Source organism: Pleurodeles waltl, chromosome 4_2 (assembly GCF_031143425.1).
Source record: "Pleurodeles waltl isolate 20211129_DDA chromosome 4_2, aPleWal1.hap1.20221129, whole genome shotgun sequence".
Classification (NCBI taxonomy): Eukaryota; Metazoa; Chordata; class Amphibia; order Caudata; family Salamandridae; genus Pleurodeles; species Pleurodeles waltl.
Genome location: NC_090443.1, coordinates 757,516,494 through 757,538,073, shown reverse-complemented (window position 1 = coordinate 757,538,073; position 21,580 = coordinate 757,516,494).

Here is a 21,580-nt window from a genome sequence, read left to right as displayed (position 1 = left end):
TTGGGACCTAGGAGATGAACGGGGTGGGGGAGGTGTGGGAAAGAGGTCAAGGTGGGACAGCAATAGTTTTTTTAACACACTCGGACGGGTAGCTGGAGGGGGTTTGGGAGTGGAGGAAGAGGTTGTGGTTGTAGGAGGTGTTTGTTTGCTGACTTTGGGTGAAGGTGCATGTGCTGGAGGCTGTTGTGAGGTGGATGGCTGTTGGGTGGGTGTGTGCCTGCGTTTGTGTATCTTGGGAGGGTCCGTCACAGACACACTGGGAGAGGACACAGGGGACGTGTGAATGGTAGTAGGGGTGGTGACTGCACGTGAGCGGGGTGTGGTGGTGGGTGTGCTGGTGATGGCAGTAGTGGCTGTAGAGGTAGTGCATGCAGGTGTGAGTGTAGACGAGACAGGGAGGGAGGAGGGAGACGAGGAGGAGGACACAATGGAGGCAGTGGATGTTGGTGTGTCTGCATGTGTGTGATGTTTGCCTGAGCTTCCCTTGTGTGTTGACGTGTGTGCATGCTGGTCTGTTGGTGTGCTTGGGATAGGATGAGGTACAGGGGATTGGGTCGGGGTGGAGGAAGTTGGAGGGGGGAGGCTAGACACAGGGACAATGGCTGCCATCAGGGCTGAGGCCAGAGTCTGAAAAGCTCGCTGAAGGGCCGCCTGACTAGAATGAATGCCCTCCAGGAATGCATTTGTTTGTTGCAACTGCCTTTCTACACCCTGGATGGCATTCAAAATGGTAGATTGCCCAACAGTGAGGGACCTGAGGAGGTCAATGGCCTCCTCACTGAGGGCAGCAGGGGTGACTGGAGCAGGGCCTGAGGTGCCTAGGGCGAAGGTGATGCCCACCCTCCCGGGTGAGCGGGCACGGGGCGAAGGCTGAGGGGCTGCTGGGAGGGCGGTGCGGGAAGGGGTGGTGGTGGCTGTACCTGTTGATGGGAGGGCACAGATGTTGCCACCACCACAAGGGAGCTCCCATCAGAGGACGAGTCTGTGTCACTGGTCTCAGCTCCTGTCTCCGCCGTGGAGCTCCCCTCACCCTCCGTCCCACTGGTGAAGTCCTATTCCGTAGTGTGGCCCTCCATGGCCATGTGGGAGGCAGCCCCCTCGTGCTCCGGAGCCACTGCTCCTCCGCCTGATGATGCTAATACACACAAGAACAGGGAGACCACAAAATGGAGTGGGACTACAGAAGAAAGACATGTTGAGTGCATGCATTACCACTACCGTTGACGGACACGACAGACACAGAAGCCCCCTGCACTACGCAGCGCTCTTGGGCTCCACTGTTAAATTCCTGGGAAATGGCCTACTAGGCTATGGACGACATCTGCACACATGGATAACAAAGGGGCATGACTAGGTGTAGTTGACACTCTACAGAGGTGCGGTGGGTGCCACATGGCCTGCCTTACGGAGGGACCTTGCCTATGGAACTCGCCCTGGCCTAGGGAAACCCACAGCCCACCTCCCCCACCCAGACACCTCCACTGCACACAAAATCAGCAGAATGCAAGTGTACTCACCCATTTGTGGCTGCTGTGATGCCCTCAAGCGCCCATCCAACTCCGGGTACGCCACCGCCAGGATCCTGAACATCAGGGGGGTCATGGTGCGACGGGCACCCCTCCCACGTTGGGAGGCCATCCCCAGCTGAGCCTCCGCCGTCTTCTTTCTCCAGCGGCGTGTGTCTTCCCATCTTTTCCGGCAGTGGGTGCTCCGTCTGTGGTAGACCCCCAGGGTCCGGACGTCCTTGGCAATGGCACGCCAAATATGTTTTTTCTGGTGGGCGCTGACCTACATGATTTGTACGGGGGAAGAGAAAGTTATTACCAACTGCACCGTCAAAGTGATTGCCCCCCATCCCTACCCTTGCCATGTGGCACATGCACTCACCGTTGTTTCATGCACGCCACACTCTTCCCCTCCCTTCTTACATCCACCCCTCTCCACACAGGCATAGCCCATGCAGCATGCTCCCAGTGTACTCACCTGTTTGTCTGGAGGACCGTAGAGTAGCGTGTACTTGTGGAGGACCCCGTCCACGAGTTTCTCCAACTCCTCCGATGTGAAGGCAGGGGCCCTTTCCCCAGACACTCGAGCCATTGTCTCTTCCAGACCGAGGTCACAGCAGCACTTGCAGTGTAGGTCCTCTCCTGTTGAAGATCAGGTATCGAGTGATTGAACAGATAGAAAATGGCAGTCACGTCCGCGGCGGTGCATACCGTCACCACCGGCATACATCGTCATTGGCTCCTGGGACCCATAGGGTCCAATGCTAACCAATTGCGCATTGCGTCGCGGTCTTCGACTGCCTACCGCAACGGTGTACAACGCCAGCGCAGTTACCTCACATCCCATTGTCCCACTTTACAGGTCAGGAAGCCGCCATTTCAGGGGCCCACATGCCTACAATTTCAACTGCGTCACATATACCTAGGCCTAGACTCAACACACATACAGGCCTCTTCTTAGATTATGAATGGTGTTCTGTGTAAGCTGTGGGTACGTACCTCTGAGTTGTTTGACTCTGTGCTCGCTGTTGTCCTTCATAGACAACGTCCACTGGGACATGTGAGGAGATGGCGGCATCCTCCGGTGTACCAACCGTTGGTGGACCTGTCGACAATGGAGGAAAGACATGTGATAATCACATACAGGCTTGACCGTGTCACAATCCAGGAACTGTGTACCCAGTTGGAGCCAGACCTGATGTCAGCTATCCGCCATCCCACAGGAATCCTCCCCCCAAGTGCAGGTGCTGTCAGTGCTCTATTTCCTTGCAAGTGGGTCATTTCAAACAACAGTGGCCATAGCATCAGGGATGTCCCAGCCTTTGTTTTCCAACGTGTTGTCCAGAGTGTTGTCTGCCCTGCTGAAACACATGCGGAGCTACAGCATTTTCCCTCAGGTGGAGGATTTGCCTACAGTGAAAGGTGATTTCTATGCCCTGGGACATATCCCCAACATCATAGGTGCCATTGATGGGACACATGTGGCTTTGGTACCCCCCCACAGGAGTGAACAGGTGTAAAGAAACCTGAAGAGTTATCATTCGATGAATGTACAGATGGTATGTTTGACAGACCAGTACATCTCCCATGTGAATGCCATGTTCCCTGGCTCAGTGCATGACACCTACATCCTGCGGAATAGCAGCATCCCTTATGTGATGGGTCAACTCCAGAGGCACCGTGTGCGGCTATTAGGTGAGCACCTGGAAGCTATTCAGTGGGAATGGTTGTCTGGGTCTGGGGATATCCCTTCAGGTTAGTGTGTGTCTAACAGTTGTCCCTCGCCATTTGCAGGTGACTCTGGTTACCCCAACCTGTCATGGCTACTGACCCCAGTGAGGAATCCCCGGACAAGGGCAGAGGAACGCTACAATGAGGCCCATGGGCGAACTAGGAGGGTGATCGAGCAGACCTTCGGCCTACTGAAGGCCAGGTTCAGGTGCCTCCATATGACAGGTGCATCCCTATTCTACTCACCAAAGCAGGTGTGCCAGATCATTGTGGCCTGCTGTATGCTTCACAACTTTGCTTTGCGATGACAGGTGCCTTTTCTGCAGGAGGATGGTTCAGATGGCAGTGTTGTGGGAGCTGTGGAGCCTGTGGTCAGTGAAGACGAGGAAGCAGAGGAAGAAGACATGGACAACAGGGACTCAGTGATCCAGCAATATTTCCAGTGACACACAGGTAAGAATACAGACCTGCCTACTACATGTACTTAAACACTACTGCCTCTCTACTGTCTGTCGTTTTCACCCAGTGTATGGTCACTGAGTTGTCACTTTCCCTTACGATTTCACAGATGTGGGTCCCACTCTGTGACATCTGCTTTGATTCCTCATGGACTAGAGCTGTGTGACATAGTTATGTTGACATTACCAATGAAAAAGCTTTTTGCCACAGTTAGTGCAGGTATTCCGAAATCACAGACAGACTCCAGATTGTTTTGTGCTTTAAGGGTGTTTATTTAAGTGCTCAATATTGGAGGGGGTTGTAAAATGGTGAGGGGTGATGGCAGAGGAATGTCCATGGCAGAGTCCAGTCTATTAGTCTCACAGGTGCATTGCCCATATGGGCATAGGAAGTGGAGCTGGGGCAGTTTAAGGATGGACAGGGTGACAAAGTGGGACAGTAGGATGACAATCAGTGTGGTCTCATTTCTTGGTGGGGGTCTTGGCATCGTTCTCTGTCTTGTTCCTCGATCTCAGGGACTGTTTGAGAGGTGGTTCTCCCTCTGCAGGGGGTGGGGTGCTGGTGTGGTGGTCCTGTGGTGGTGCCTCCTGTCCACTAGCGCCGGCGGAGGTGGTGGGCAGTTCATCGTCCAGGCTAGTGTCAGGGTCCCCTTGTAGTGCCACAGTGTCCCTCCTGGTGATGAGTACTTCCTTCAGCACCCCTATGATGGTGCCCAGGGTGGAATTGATGGTTCTGAGTTCCTCCCTGAAGCCCATATACTGTTCCTCCTGCAGGAACTGGGTCTCCTGAAAATTGGCCAGTACTGTTGCCATCGTCTCCTGGGAGTGGTGGTAGGCTCCTATGATGGAGGAGAGGGCATTGTGGAGAGTGGGTTCCCTGGGCCCTATTGCACAGCAGCTCTCCCAGTTCCCCTGTGTTCCTGGGCCTCCGTCCCCTGGACCGTGTGCTCACTACCACTACCCCCATGTCCCTGTTGTTGTGGTGGTGGGTTAGCCTGGGTTCCCTGTAGTGGTGGACACACAGCTGATTGACGTGTCCTGGGGACGGAGGTATGGGCCCGCTGGGTGGGTGCTGTGCTAGTGTTTCCAGAGGGGGGAAGCTCTGTGGTGGCATGTGACTGGGTGTGGGAACCGACTGTCCCGAGGTCCCCGATGGGCCTGGCTGGTCATCTAGATCCAGTTGGACAGAGGTGCTGTCATCACTGTGTGCTTCTTCTGTTGGTGGTGTGGACATGTGTGGACCCTCCTGTCCGGTGACGTTGGGTAGGGGTCCTGCAGGGGTATAAAAGGATGGTTATTACATCTGTGTGTGTCATGGTGTGCAATGGGTGGGTGACCGTGTACCCCAGTGCTTGCATTCCTGTGTGGGACCTCGTGTGATGATGGTTTAGGGGGATGTATGGGTATGTGCAGTGGGCATGCTTTGGTGATGGGTGTCCATGCTTTGTTGTTGCATGCAGGGCTTGGTGTTAGGATGTGTGGTTTGTGATGTTGGGTCATTTGTGAGGAGTTAGAGTGATGGGGGTGAGGGTGAGGGTGGGGGTATGTGCTGGCATGCAGGTAGGGTGGAGGATGTAATAGTTAAGCTTTGACTTACCAGAGTCCATTCTTCCACCTACTCCTGCGAGGCCCTCAGGATGCAGAATCGCCAAGACCTGCTCCTCCCATGTTGTTAGTTGTCGGGGAGGAGGTGGGGGTCTGCCGCCAGTCCGCTGAACCTTCCCCCATAGGTCGTTCCACCACTTTCTGATGTCATCCCGATTTCTTGGGTGCTATCCCACTGCGTTGACCCTGTCCACTATTCTTCACCATAGCTGCATCTTCCTTGCAATTGAGGTGTGCTGCACCTGTGCTCCGAATAGTTGTGGCTCTACCCGGACGATTGGCTCCACCATGACCCGGAGCTCCTCCTCCGAGAACCTGGGATGTCTTTGCCGTGCCAGGGGGTGGTGTAAGTGATGTTTGGGGTGGTGTGTGGGGTGATGTGTGCTGATATGTAGTGGTGTGTAGTGTGCAGTGCGTGGAAGTTATGTGGGTGATGGTGTTGTGTGCCTGTGGATGCTACTGTTGTTGATGGTGGTGTCTCTCTCTGGCCTTTGTTTGTGATTTGTTGTCGTAAGGGTTTGTGGGTGATGTGGGTGTGTGTTTTATTTTGTATTGGGTGTGTGGGAGTGGTGTGTGTATGTGTATCAGGTGTGTGTATTTCAAATTGTCCAATGTGGCTGTGTTTTGTAAATGTGTGTGTATTTTGAGCGCGGCGGTGTGTACCGCCAATGGAATACCGCAGTTGAAAGACCGCTGCGTGGATTCGTGTGTCGTGATAGTGTGGGCGTTTTTCTGTTGGCGTGACGGTGGAGGTTTTGTTTTCGCCAGTTTATCACTGACCTTTGGTGTGGTGGACTTGTGTGGGTGTCTGAATTTTGGCGGATTCCGTGCTGTGAGTCATAATAGCTGTGGCGGATTTCCGCGGCCACGGCGGTGTGTTGGCGGTCTTCTGCACGGCGGTAAGTGGCTTTTACCACCAATGTTGTAATGACCGCCAAAGTCTTTTGCCATTTGTACAGCAAAATCTTTAAGCATAGAATTGACACAGTGTCATCCTCGCTGAGCTGTAAAATGACAAAAGCCATTTACCACTCCAGGCACAGCTTTGGACTGGTCAAATACCATCCAAGCCAACCTGGAATAAGTAAGGCAACCTCTGACATGTGTTTCGCTCTCATTAGAGCTCTTCAGGAATGGATCACCCCATGGTTATTGGTAGTGGTTATGCAAGGACTATCATTGACCCTTGTGTGATCCATTCATGTTGCGAGCACTAAGCCCAGGCACACCAGTGGGGCAGTGTTTTTATTGTGACAGGTTGGGGAACCCTGGGTGGGAGGAGGTTTTTGAATACCTGCACATTCATATAGTTTACATCACAGTAACAAAAGGCAAAATAGTGTTTAATTTTGTGGTGAGACCATACTGCTTCTTTGTTCACAAAGACAAGCACTGGGATGAACAGAGAGTTTTGGGGTCTTTTGTTGACTATTGGGTCTGTGTCTACCACACACTACCTCTCTGAGAAGCCTTTGCTTGCCATCACTACCAGAAAATCAAATATGGGAAAGGGTGGAGTTTTATCAGCCCGGAGACCTATAGTAGGGTGGACCCCATGAAAACAAAGGCAAAACAGCCTACCTTCACAATTAGAGGCCTCCCATACATTTCATTGTAAAACATATCAACATTGTAAAACCAATATTAGAACAATACAATAATACAAAACATGAATGTTGATTATATGCAATAAAAGGGGAGTTTAGGGCTTGGCCAGGGGGTTAAATTGACATGTTGCATTGTCGGGTTAAAACTGCATTGAGGCTGCAATGGCAGGCCTAGGACATGTTTTAAGGGGCTTAAGGGAGCTACATCACGAAATGTAAATAAGTAGTCAAGGAAGGATGTTGATATTTGACTTCAAAGATATCCATAACTACAGAGAGCTCAAGAGATAATGAAATGGACACCAATATGGCAGTATACTTGTTGATTCAGGGTAATGTAGAGTTCTGACAGTGGGCAAACTGCCAAAATTGTCTGTTTGCTCTCTGTGTCAAACTTAGGCCAATATTTAAGAAAAAGTGGCACATCAGCGATGATGTGCCACTTTTCTTGCATCCCACTACTGGCACCTAATGACACCATGGTTGTGAAGTATTTATAATACGGCATACCATGACGATCATTAGCACAATAGCGTCAACTTTTGTGACTCTGTTGTGGCGCTTTGCTACACTAGCATCAGAAATGTTGACACTAGTGCAGCAAAGTGCAAGGAGGCCCATAGGTTACTATAGGGGCGTCATCCTAACGCATGCTCTGAGCAGGCATTAAAAATGGTGCCAAAAATGGTGCAGTGAAATCTTTCAAATTTCACTGCAACATTTTTGCAGGCCTCCCAGCGCTGGAATGCCCTCTCTTGCATACATTATGCCTGGCACAGGCATAATTTGGCACAAGGGGCTACAAACTGGCGCATGCATTGAACCACTTTTAAATGTAGCTTGTCAGAATAGCCACTTTAGCGTTGTCTTAGCGTCAAAAAAATGACACGATGACGGCGCTAAGGTGGCACTAGGGGCTCTTAAATATGCCCTTAGTTTTTATGTTGTCTTATTTGCTGTGCAGTCAAAGATGTAAAATGTCACACTAGCCTTCTGACAAATTGCTGCTTGTTGTTTTACCTTCGAGATTAGTGTTTACTTTTATTTCTCTGACTGTAAAGTGAGATGATTTTATAAAGTGAACTGAGACAGATATTGGAAGGAAGCACATATATTAGACAAACAGACATAAGACAGCTTAAGTCACTGGCAGTAGTTGTCCTAGGACACTACTCTGATGATTTTTTAACACAGGGATAGGCCAGTTTCAATGCATGCACAGTGACCCTGAAAAAGCAGATGAACAGTATGTGATCTTGGTTGATTGGGTAATAATGAGCACCTAATGGGGGAAGGGCACAGACAATCCCCTACATAGAGATGGGTGCGCACTACCCCAAGTCCATATGCCAAGAGAGAATACAGATTTCCTATTAAGGAATTGTGGTGCTACTCATCTCACCTAGCACTGACATCATGTTTACACTGAGGGACATATCGCTTTGAAGGCCAACAGAGCCAGAAAATAAATCCTGCAAAACTAATCTTGATTCCTAGGTAAGGGTCTGGGTGTTACCTGTGACACCATATGAAAGAAGTGAGAGGAAGCCATAAAATGTGACGTGCCTAGTGAGCTGTAAAAGTAACAGGTGCCTAGTGAGCTGTAATAAGGACCACTCGTGTCTGTATAAGTTTATATTGCACTGCAAACACGATAATATGTTTTGAGCGTTGTTAGTGCTCTCAGAGGATGGTGATAGGATTGCCTCGTGTTACATCTAATACGCTCTCCATCATGGGCCAGATATATGTAGGTTTGGGTTTAAGATTTCCTCATAGCGAATCTTCGTGATTTACTATTAGGAAATCGCAAACTGGCATGTATAACAGTGTGTTTAACACTGTTTGCGATTCCCAATGGGGTCGCAAATGACCTACCCCATCAATAATCATGCGGTAGGTCGCAATCTGTGACCCCATTGGGAATGGCTGCACTCACAGGGATGGTGGTCTGCTAGGAAAAGCAGAGCATCATGTTTGTGACTGCTTTTTAAATAAAGCAGGTTTTTTTAATGCAGCTTGTTTTCTTTAAAGGAAAACGGGATGCATTTCAAATAACAAAAAATGAAAAGTTTTCTTTTCATTTTTTCAGGGTAAGCAGTGGTCCGTGGGACCACTACCTGCTCAGAAAAAATATTTTTGCATGCATTCAGATAGGGGAAGGGGTCCCAAATTTCCAGTTGGTGGGAACTGAGATTGTTTTGCGACCGCATTCACTGTTGCAAAACAATCTTACATCCCCCCTGGACTCTCTATGAGGAAGGGATGCCACTGGTACGCCCCTTCCTAATAGCGACTTGCAAACCTATTTTGCTAACTGGGTACTGACTACCAGAATAGGATTATTACATGGGGAAAAGCCTTTTCCCGGTCACAAATGGGCCGATGTGCGATTTGCTACCAGGAAAAGGCGTTTATACATCTGGCCCTATGTTACTTATTGGATGCCTTGATTCTTTGTGCTGATTACTGTGCAGATACATTTGATGCATTTATTGTCTTAATTTCTTTTCAAGTATTTTGGTAATTTTGTAAAGGATTATCAAAAGCCAACACAGGAGTAAATCGATGACTTTTTCTAGATTTAGTTGGTTAGACTATTTGAGTTCAGAAAATCAGATTCACTTACTTTGTTTAGCTGCCCGACCTCAATAGGTAGACCTGTGGTTATAAGTGTGTTATGGAGTGTATACCATACAGATATGCTGCAAGGAGACATTCTGTTTGCATTTGGGTTGTAACATAGGTGCTTTTTGTGACGCCAAGAGGTGGAGAGCAGAGGAAGACGTGCTGCACCCCACCGCTCCTAACCTCCCGGAGCTCACCTGCTGTTAACTGTTAACACCGTTGTTTTACGTTTCTGCACCTCACACTCTGTACTCCCGGCCCTTGCCTCTGTCAGTGCCGGTGTGCAGAGGTCAGATGGGTTGGGGAGAGTTGAGGTATTAGGCGGCGAGGAGGTGGCAAGGAGGAAGAAGGAGGAGAAAGGGCTCCTCGGCCTGCGACTGGTCATAGCACAATGGCGCAACCACCAAGAGAGAGAGGCCCAAAGTGTTGAGTGAAACTTGAGGCCTGAGGCAGGGGGGTAGCAGGGTCAGCAGCTTCAGATCTTGTTGATAGAGCAGAAGCAGCCGGCAGTAGACCGATTCAGCTTGCTGCTGCAGCAGGTTTGCTCCCATCCTCTCCTGCTCTCTACTCTTGGCCTAGACCTCTACTCCGACCACCAACTTTATCCAGCCCAAACCCTCCCAAACAGCCAAAGCAAAAGTCAAAGGGCCAAAAGAAGGCAATAATTAAGGTAAAAAAACAAAAAAAGTGTCAAATGGCCTCCAATTGGCTCAAACTGTCTCAAGCTGTTTAATAAGGCATCACAAGCAACCAAAGAGATTAAACAAGGTTCCCAAGGATCCCCGGATAAAATCCTAATCCTCTCAGGTCTTGTCAGGTTCCCAAGGTAGACCATGCTCATGCCACCTAGGAAGGTGCAAGGGGTGAGGTGGTGCTCTAGGGACTAGGGCTTTATTGAGCATCCTGTAGTGGCAAACAGCAAGCTGCAGTGGACGTCAAAGGTATTTCAAAGGCTGTAGCCTCTCATCTTTTGACCCACCCTGGATCCCAACCAGCTCTGGTTACCCCATTTGCATGCTGAATCAGAAGATCTACAAAGCCTCTAAATACTCTCAAAGATTTTAAGGTCCGGGTGACTTACAATATCTTCCTTCCAAATACCTGCAAAGGTGGTTATGTGCCCCCACACAATCTGCTCCACAAGAAACGTCAATTTAAGCATGCTTGCCCCCCCCCCCTTGGCCAAAGGGCTGTGGGACGACCCCAGGGCAAGGGGTGTGGCAGCGTTTGTTGGAGAATTCCTCAGATCTACATAGTAAAAGATCGGATTCTTGATCTAAAGACTTAGGTGGTCATTACAACCCTGGCGGTCAGAGACCGCCAGGGGTAATGTGGCATCTGTACCGCCAACAGCCTGGCGGTACGGAGGCCCTTATTACGACCGCGGAGGTAGCGCCGCGGTCGCACCGCCGGGGCCGGCGGTTTCCCGCCGTTTTAGCCCCGGCGGTGATAATCCGCCAGGGCAGCGCTGCAAGCAGCGCTGCCCTGGGGATTATGACACCCCTACCGCCAGCCTGTTTCTGGTGGTTTGCACCGCCAGGAAGAGGCTGGCGGTAAGGGGTGTCCTGGGGCCGACAGTGAAAAGCACGACGGGTGCAACTGCACCCGTCGCACGGCCGCAACACTGCCGGCTCCATTAGGAGCCGGCTCCTATGTTGCGGCCTCATCCCCGCTGGGCCGGCGGGCGCAAACTTGGTTTGCGCCCGCCGACCCAGCGGGAATGTCATAATGGGGGCTGCGTGAGTGCAGCCGCATTGGGGGCCGCACGGCGGTTACCGCCAAGGTCGTAATGACCCCCTTAATAACTAAACCATTGAAGATCTACTGCTATACATTTTCAATATTACAGTTTATGAATTCCACAAGAACGTTTCTTAATTATCCGTGCTATACAGGAGACTACTAAAGGCAGTAAAGCTGTTCCACACCTGGGCAGAGGGCTTTGGCAGCCCATTGCCAGAAATAAATACAGAAAGAGAAGGAGCAGGACAAGCTGAGATGAGGTCCAAGCAAGACATGAAGGGAAGGGAGACTAATTAAAAATTTGATACTGATCTGACACGGTGGGAAACACTCAGTAAGGTGGCCAAGGCAGCCAGGGTGGGCTCCAAGGGCAAGGTCCCCAAGCTTTGGGATTAATGACAGCTAAAAACTTGCATTACAATTACTTCACAAGAGCAAGGACTGTTGTTGACTAAGACAGTGAAGCCCTTGCAGGTCAAGATACATCAACAGGTCCCAAACTCATACGACTAAACCAACTGGCATTGCCCTTCCATGAGACCACATTCGGAGCAAGTCCATTGAAAAGTGCTGCAAGCTGGAGACTGGATGCAGCAACTGTCGCGGAGCTGGTAGTGTTGGCAGAGAAAACATTAGGAAGAAGTGAAAGTAATTGCACCACTAACCTTTGGCTAGTAAACAGCTCCTTGGGTGTTATAATTGATCTGTAAGTGCGGGAGATCTCCTCAAAAATGAATGATGCAGAAACGGGGGCTGGCCCAGACATATTGACCGAGGCTGCCTCCTCTGGGGGCTCTAGCTCAGATAGTACTACAAATCTCTTTAAGGAGGGAGGAGCGGCACATTGGTGGGCAACAGCAATAAGGAAACAGGAAATACCATTAGAAGCAATGATGCATCAGCCAGCTCCTCTTCAATTGGATGCACCTTTTGGACAAAGTCTTGTTGGGTACAGCCAGACTTGCTCCTCATCCTTAGAAAAACCAAGGGCAGGGCTCTGGCACTCAACCATGCACTCCCCATGAGAGCATAGAAAGGAAGTCCAAAGCAGCGAAGCTGGTGTGGGGGCAGCACCCAGTCCAGTACAAACAGAAGACCATTCACCTAGCACAATGTTAGCAAGTAGGGAAAACCTTGACTACATCATAAACACCATCAATGCCTTTCTCTTAGCGGCAGTGAAGGCCCTTACCTAGCAATAACATAAGCTTGAGATTCAAGTGAAACTTACACACATGCTTGCTCAAAGCGTGCTCAGCCTGGCGGTACGGAGGCCCTTATTACGACCGTGGCGGTAGCGCCGCGGTCGCACCGCCGGGGCCGGCGGTTTCCTGCCGTTTTAGCCCCGGCGGTGATAATCCGCCAGGGCAGCGCTGCAAGCAGCGCTGCCCTGGGGATTATGACACCCCTACCGCCAGCCTGTTTCTGGCGGTTTGCACCGCCAGGAAGAGGCTGGCGGTAAGGGGTGTCCTGGGGCCCCTGGGGGCCCCTGCACTGCCCATGCCACTGGCATGGGCAGTGCAGGGATCCCCTAACAGGGCCCCGACCAGCTTTTCACTGTCTGCATAGCAGACAGTGAAAAGCTCGACGGGTGCAACTGCACCCGTCGCACGGCCGCAACACCACCGGCTCCATTAGGAGCCGGCTCCTATGTTGCGGCCTCATCCCCGCTGGGCCGGCGGGCGCAAACTTGGTTTGAGCCCGCCGGCCCAGAGGGAATGTCATAATGGGGGCCGCGTGAGTGCGCCCGCATTGGCGGCCGCACGGCGGTTACCGCCGCCCGCCAAGGTCGTAATGACCCCCTTAATAACTAAACCATTGAAGATCTACTGCTATACATTTTCAATATTACAGTTTATGAATTCCACAAGAACGTTACTTAATTATCCGTGCTATACAGGAGACTACTAAAGGCAGTAAAGCGGTTCCACACCTGGGCAGAGGGCTTTGGCAGCCCATTGCCACAAATAAATACAGAAAGAGAAGGAGCAGGACAAGCTGAGATGAGGTCCAAGCAAGACATGAAGGGAAGGGAGACTAATTAAAAATTTGATACTGATCTGACACGGTGGGAAAAACTCAGTAAGGTGGCCAAGGCAGCCAGGGTGGGCTCCAAGGGCAAGGTCCCCAAGCCTTGGGATCAATGACAGCTAAAAACTTGCATTACAATTACTTCACAAGAGCAAGGGCTGTTGTTGACTAAGACAGTGAAGCCCTTGCAGGTCAAGATACATCAACAGGTCCCAAACTCATACGACTAAACCAACTGGCATTGCCCTTCCATGAGACCACATTCGGAGCAAATCCATTGAAAAGTGCTGCAAGCTGGAGCCTGGATGCAGCAACTGTCGCGGAGCTGGTAGTGTTGGCAGAGAAAACATTAGGAAGAAGTGAAAGTAATTGCACCACTAACCTTTGGCTAGTAAACAGCTCCTTGGGTGTTATAATTGATCTGTAAGTGATGGAGATCTCCTCAACAATGAATGCTGCAGAAACGGGGGCTGGCCCAGACATATTGACCGAGGCTGCCTCCTCTGAGGGCTCTAGCTCAGATAGTACTACAAACCTCTTTAAGGAGGGAGGAGCGGCACATTGGTGGGCAACAGCAATAAGGAAACAGGAAATACCATTAGAAGCAATGATGCATCAGCCAGCTCCTCTTCAATTGGATGCACCTTTTGGACAAAGTCTTGTTGGGTACAGCCAGACTTGCTCCTCATCCTTAGAAAAACCAAGGGCAGGGCGCTGGCACTCAACCAATGCACTCCCCATGAGAGCATAGAAAGGAAGTCCAAAGCAGCGAAGCTGGTGTGGGGGCAGCACCCAGTCCAGTACAAACAGAAGACCATTCACCTAGCACAATGTTAGCAAGTAGGGAAAACCTTGACTACATCATAAACACCATCAATGCCTTTCTCTTAGCGGCAGTGAAGGCCCTTACCTAGCAATAACATAAGCTTGAGATTCAAGTGAAACTTACACACATGCTTGCTCAAAGCGTGCTCATGATCAACAGGAAAGTTTACCTGTTGATGAGCATGAAGCTCGATAATTAGATTACAATTTAGCCTGAAGGGAGCACTGCAGGCAACTGTGCAGAAAGCTCAATAATAGATAAACTAACTACATTGTCAGATATAGTAGCCACATTGATCAATTATTTGAAAACCGCCAATGAAAAGAGCACCGGAGGTGGTGGCATGGCATTTGAAAGAAATTCAGGAGCAATAACACCCATGGCGCAAACTGAAAATAGGAGGATTCCAACAACTAATGAGCCTGGTGAAGAGGGAATGGGATTGGGGATCAACACTCTTCTACAAATTGAAAATCATTTTAGATCAATGTCCATCCCAGAAGTGTCAAGCCCGTGCACCAGGACAGGAGCTTGGAGACACCAAAGCTACGGCGGGTGGTCACGATGCCAAAAGCAACCACCAAGCACAGCTTTCGTGACACTGGAAGAAAAAGCTGAGGAAACTACTTAAAAACATTAAAAGAAAGAACATAATGGGCCCTAACAGACACAAGAAAAGCTCTGGGCAGCAATGTCTGCAATCAAGAACACAAAAACACGGCAACACTGGAATAGAGGACCGTGCAAGTAGAATCTTACCCAATATTTCTTCAAAGATCCCTGCCTCCTAATTTGGGCAGTCACTGTTTACAATTTAATCAGGAGGCTGAACCAGCAGAAGGACAAGCCGAACCAGAATGCCCTGAACCATCCAAGCCATATTTATCTGGAGACCACACTGGGGAAACTAGGCATGACATCCAGCAAATAATGAACATGGCGCCAACTTCACAAACAATATATGCGCAGGCAGTGCATTCTAAGCCCATAGAAAATGCAGTAAAATCTGAATGCCTTCTGGAAATTAGAAATTCATCAGAGACACAGATGGCACGGTGGAGGAAATACCTGTTTCTGGCATGAACACTACATGAGATCAAACCTATCCACCATTGATCCACTAATTGGTATGGACAACCCTGAACACCTGAGTATGTTTCTAACTGATCCATTGCAGGAGCAGCATGCAAGATCAAGCCATTGAGGTTAGGCTTTAGACACAATACTGAGTGCCCAATGGTAAGTGAAATGTCAGGCACAACCTCAATGGATTGAATACCCTGCACCTCTTGAACAATATACCTTCACTAGAAATATGGGGTAGATCATATTGGAAGGTGCTGTGAGCATAGACGGTCTGGGTTTCAACAGGAAGCTCACCCTGATTTAGATTATTAACTCATATCAACCCAGGTCGGGACTTAAAAAGTGCAAATGTTAAACACATCATCACCTTGGTAAGGGAATACCTTTATGAGCACCCCAATCATGAGTGTGTGGTAGCGGGACACTTTAATTTTCAAATTCTGGGTCACTACAATGGATTCCTTGGGGACCCTGTAAGAGCTTCCTTTGAAACCTGTCTCAAAGAGGTAAATTTGAAGAAGACCAATCAAAAGGAAATCACTGATGGCACATCCTTACCCATCTTTAAAAATATCTCCACACTGGACTACACATTTTTTTATTCAGCCTTGTTGGACAGATGCTTGAGCCATCAAGTCCTACACATAAGTGAAAGTGATCACAACCCTGTTTCAGTAGTGATTAACCTCAGTGTGATAACACACCAGACATACACAGCCAGTGGCAATCCCAAATGTGATCATTTTGGCCTCTCGATAAAAAGAAAGAAATGGAGCCCAGCCTGTCTGGCCAAGTATTCACTTTGAAAACTCACTTATGCCTTTCTGAATCCAAAAAAGGGTTGTAGTTGGATGGTGGATCAGTGGGGCACCATGGCAACTACACTGCATGAAGCTCTAACCAGCACTGGGCAGCTCAATCAGCAAACAAGGGCTATGACATGTGACATCTGCTCATTCCTAGTGTCCAGTGAATATCAGCTAAGTAAAAAACTCTGCTGACTGACAGAACAGCAACATCGAAAAAAGAAGACCATCTTCACGGAAGGCAAGCAAACCAGGAAAGTAATCTGGAAATTAAAACTTAAGGAGACAGATGAATGCTAGAAATGGGCATATGCTTTACTCCTGCCAAGTAAACCTAGTGAATTTTGGGGCTATGTCAACAGCCTGCATAACCTGTTGACTAGCAAGGAGAGTGTTGTATCAGCCACTGAATGGGAGCACCACATGGAAAAATTATGGCCCATATTAGGAACAAGGCGGTAAACACTGCACCGCCGGTGGTAAAAACCACCAACAGAGGAGTGGTCCGGACTGCCAAATAATAACCCAACTGAAACACAGGCATCCTGAAAACCACCCACCACCAGCAGAGGAGTGCCGACAACGATGGCAGAGCCCGCCCACATGCCGACGGAAAGGCCCAACCAGCAAATAATGAACCACTAGACCGCCACGCAAAGCCAGGTGGAAATGAACCAAATATAAGGAAACCCTCACCAGAGGCTAACACAACACGCTGAAGCAGACATGAATAGAGAGCTGCAGATCATGCCAGCCCTTCTCCGTGCCATGTACCTCCATGACCGAGACCACAGACGAAGACGACAACGGTAAGTACCGCAACCTATGAAACAAGGGAAGAAAGGGCACAGTTACATACCCATTCACTCCAGCCGCCGGCAATGCACCCACAACCTTTCACAGCAGCACAAGCCATACACCCCACAGCAAGGGGGACTTACCCGACACAAGGCAAATCCAACCTGTCCAAAGTACATACATGTGCCCCATACCCACAAACAATGAAATGAGAGACCAGGGATTCAGAGTGTGCAGTCAAACACAGGCCACACATTAACTTTTAATTCAGCTCTCTGAGCAAACGAATTGTAAATAAGGCCAATGGCCAGTCCATAGTACTAGAAGTCCCATGGGCCACAATGGCCCCAACCTGACTCCCACAAGTGCTACGGTACTCCACCTCATAGGGGCAACAATGGGGCATCCAGGCACCTCTGGGAAGAGGGGCAGGGGGTGGTGGGGGTTGGGATTTACGACAGGGGTGGGGCTTGGATTTGCTTTCGGTAGGTGGAGGGAGTTTGGGTTTTGCCTTGGAAGGTGGGGGAGTGTGCTTGGACCCGGTGGAGCCAGATGGAATAGGCTCAGCACTGGGCTTCTTCCTCTCTGGGGAAGGGGCACGGGAATGTGAAGGGCGGACAGGGGCGGGCTGTGACGTAGGAGGAGTGGAAAGGGCAAGGTGGTGTGCACGTTTAGGGACGAGACGGGGTGGGCCAGTGGGTTGGAATAGGTCAGCACGGGAGAGGAAAAGTTTCTTTGGTGCAATTGGGTTGGGCCTGGAGGAAGGCGTGGGAGTGGAGGTAGAGGGTGTGGTCATAAGTGGTGTAGGTGTGCGTGTTGTGGGTGCATGTGACTGGACAGTATGCTGTGGTGGATGTGTGATGGGTGGGTGTTTTGGTGCATTTGTGTGTTTTTGGAGGGGGGTGGACACAGTGAGACAAGACAGGCTGCCTGTGTGAATGTATGTTGTTTGGGTGTCTGCAAGTTTGGTCAGTGTGCTGCCTTTGTCAACTAAAGTAGTTGTGGTGAGTGCAGGTGTGGTGTCTGGGGTGCATGTATGGATGTGTGCTACTGTGGTGACTGCAGGAATAGTGACAGCAACAGTGAATGAAGGTGCAGTGCCTGGGGGTGTGTATGTAGAAGGGACAGACAGGGAGGCGGAAGGGGTGGGCACACTGGGGGAAGTGGATGCTGCAGTGTGTGCATGTGTATGTTGGCTGTGTGAATGCTTGTGGTGGGAGGTGTGGTGCTTGTGTTTTGAAGTGTGGGTCTTGTGTGTTGAGGTGTGTGCCTGCATGTCAGAATGTGTGCTTTGGACGAGTAAAGGGAGTGGGGTGCTGGAAGGGGTAGAGGAGGTTGGAGGGGGGACGGAATGACCAGGGACACTGGCTGCGGTCAAAGAGGAGGCCAGAGCCTGAAAAGATCTCTGTAGGCCAGACACAGCACCGTGAATGCCATCCAGATAGGCATTGGTCTGCTGCATCTCTGATGCTAGCCCCTGGATGGCATTAATGATTGTTGTCTGCCCTACAGAGATGGTTCTCAGGAAGTCAATAGCCTCCTCCGTGAGGGCAGCAGGGCTGACTGGAGCAGGGGAAGAGGTGCCTGGGGTGAAGGAGACTCCCACCCTTCTGGATGAGCGGGCACGGGCAACTCAGTGGGGAGAAAATGGGAGGGTGGTGATGGTGTGGGGGTGGCGGAAGATGACACAGTAGGTGTGGAACCACTAGGGTCCGCCCCCGCCAGGGAGCTGCTATTGGAGGAGGTATAGGAGTCAATACCTCCAGTGTTAGTTGCGTCCCCTGTGGTACTCCCCTCGCCCTACAACCCACTCGTCCACTTGGCGTCGGATGACTCTGCCTCCGAGGATCTGTGGGCTGCTGCATCCCCACTCACCGGTGCCTCAGCTCCCTCGCCAGATGATGCTGATGTACACAGACAACACAAGAGAACAGGGATGGGGAGACAAAAAAGCAGAGACATTTGTAAATAGCTGAATGGAGTGAACATACTGGTTCATACATACACCCACCCAGAAGACCCTCCAATAGGCAGAACCTACCGCTATACCCATGGCTATGCCCCTGACTAGTGCCCAGAACCCTTCTCCCAGCCATTCCCCAAACAACTTAAGGACCCGACGTGTAGGAGACCTGACCAAAAAAAAAACTACTCCCCACGGGGGCCATAATGCAGATGGACATCAGTCAGAGTCCCTGCAACTAAGCAGCATAAACCAAAATGCATACACATACATCCATCAAGGGTCAAATATATGCTATGTGTACTCACCCCCTTGTGATTGCTGTGCAGCCTTCAAGTGCCCATCCAGGTCTGGGTATGCCACCGCCAGGATGCGTAGTATAAGGGGGGGTCAGTGCCTGATGGGCACCCTTTCCCCTTTGGGAGGACTTCCCCAGCTGGGCCTCGCAGATTTTTCGCACCCAGCGCGGCAGGTCCTCCCACCTCTTCCTGCAGTGGGTGCTCCGCTGGTTGTAGACCCCCAGGGTCCGCACCTCGTTGGAGATGGCATGCCAAAGTGCCCTCTTCTGGTGGGTGCTTACCTAAAAGGGACACACATAAATGTAACACAGAGGTCAGGCACTGGCCAAACATATACAGCTGGCTATACATCCACTATGGGATGGACCGTTCAAACGAACTAACAGCACATACACACGCAGCATGTCAGGAACCCTGGCCCATCCAGGGTCAGAGGTGCACACATGTATGCTGCCAACACCAACCATTACACATATCCGTGGCCCACAATCCTCCTACTCACCTGTACCTCTGGCCGTCCATAGAGCTTGGCGTACAGGGGCAGGACCCCGTCCACAAGCCTCTCCAGTTCCTCTTGGGTGAAGGCCGGGGCCCTTTTCCCTGCAACACGTGCCACTTCCATGACCAGAGGCAGGGCACAGTAATACACTCAGTGGAGTACCTGCTTGCACGAGATGAGGGAGTCAAGTGAAGTTGGGGTGACGAGTTTGCGTACGCACTGCGGCGGTGTGCCCCATCACCTCTGGCGGCAAATTATGATACGCTAGGATTTCCCATTGACATCCATGTTAACCAATTAATTTGCGCACGGCTGTCACGTCAACCACTAGAGGTATGAGTTAACTTCCACAACGACAGTTCTGGATCACATGGGGCAGACATTTTGCCAAAAACTACGCATTTATAAAACTCCCATCTCCACAATCCAGGCCCTACAGTTGATGTTATGTCATACACATTATGTATTTGTGTCACGACAATCAAGCCAGCAGTGCTCGATGACTGGCAATGTGTGGCCATGTATGTGTGTTCCTCACACGTGTTTCCAACTCCTCCTAGGTACAAACCCTTGTGGCGAGGAATGGCCCCATCGTTGTACAGACCACTTGTGGATTTGCGGACCATGGTGGAGCGTAATATCATTGTCAATTACAGACTCACCCGTGCAACTATTCTTGAACTTTGTGCATTACTGGATCCTGCACTGACTCCGGCAAATCGTAATCATCATGCCATCCTTACTGAAGTGCAGGTGCTTTATGCACTCCATTTCTTGGCCACGGGCTCATTTCAAGTGACAGTGGGCATGGGTGCAGTTTTTTCACAGTCACTGTTTAGCATTATACTGACACGTTTCCTGAATTCATTTGTACGACACCTGCAGTCTTATATGAGGTTTCCCCAAAATACTGACCTCCCTGCCATAAAGTCGGACTTCTATGCCTTTGCCAACATACCACATGTGATAGGTGCCATCGATCGCACCCACATACCTATAATCCCCCCCAGAAGTAAGTGAACAGGTGTACAGAAACCGGAAGAACTTTCACTACATGAACATTCAATTGGTGTGTACTGCAGAACTGTACATCACACATGTGAATGCCATGTTCCCTGGTTACGTCCATGATTCATTTGTGCTGAAGAACAGTAGTGTGCCACAGAAGATGGAACAACTACAAGAGGACAGAGGGTGGATCATAGGTAGGTGTTTCTGTCACTTATTGCCACCCTGCAGACAGCCAGTCTGTCTGCGTCTGAGGCTTGTCATTTTAAGTTGTGTTGTGAACCTTTTTCTGGGTGATTCTGGCTATGCCAACTTGCGTTGGCTCCTGACGCCAGTGAGGAATCCTGGAACAGATGCAGAGAGGAATTACAATGAGGCCCTTGGACGTACTAGGAGGGTGATAGAGTGCACAATAGGTCTCCTGAAGGCTAGATTTTGTTTTCTACATATCTCTGATGGTTCCCTGGCCCATGGGCCTGAAAAGGTGTGTAGAATGGTGGTGGCCTGCTGCATGCTGCACAACATGGCTATGAGAAATTCTATCCCTCTCTTGGAGGAGGAGGGTGCTGTATATCCAGACCAGCTTCCTCAGAGAGGGGACGAAAGTGATGGTGATGATGAGGAAGGGGAAGATGTAAATTCCATGACCCAACTGATATAACTATACTTCCAGTAACTATTTGGGACAATTGGATGAGATTGGCCCCCCTGTGCCTTGTCATCTAGGGGGGTTTGGAATATACTAATTGCCACTGGGTCCAGGTCTGCATAGGACAGAATACAATTTAGTGTATTTTCTCTATACATATTTAGGCACAACAACATGTAAGGCGAGGGGTGCATTTCATGCTACACAGGTACAAATAAAGGAGTTATCAACCAGTTGCATCCATACTTCACTTTGTTCACACATAATGACAGGGAACATTGTAACAGGTGTGACATGTGCTTTATTTGGTGCATGGATAAAATCGTGCAAATTACAGT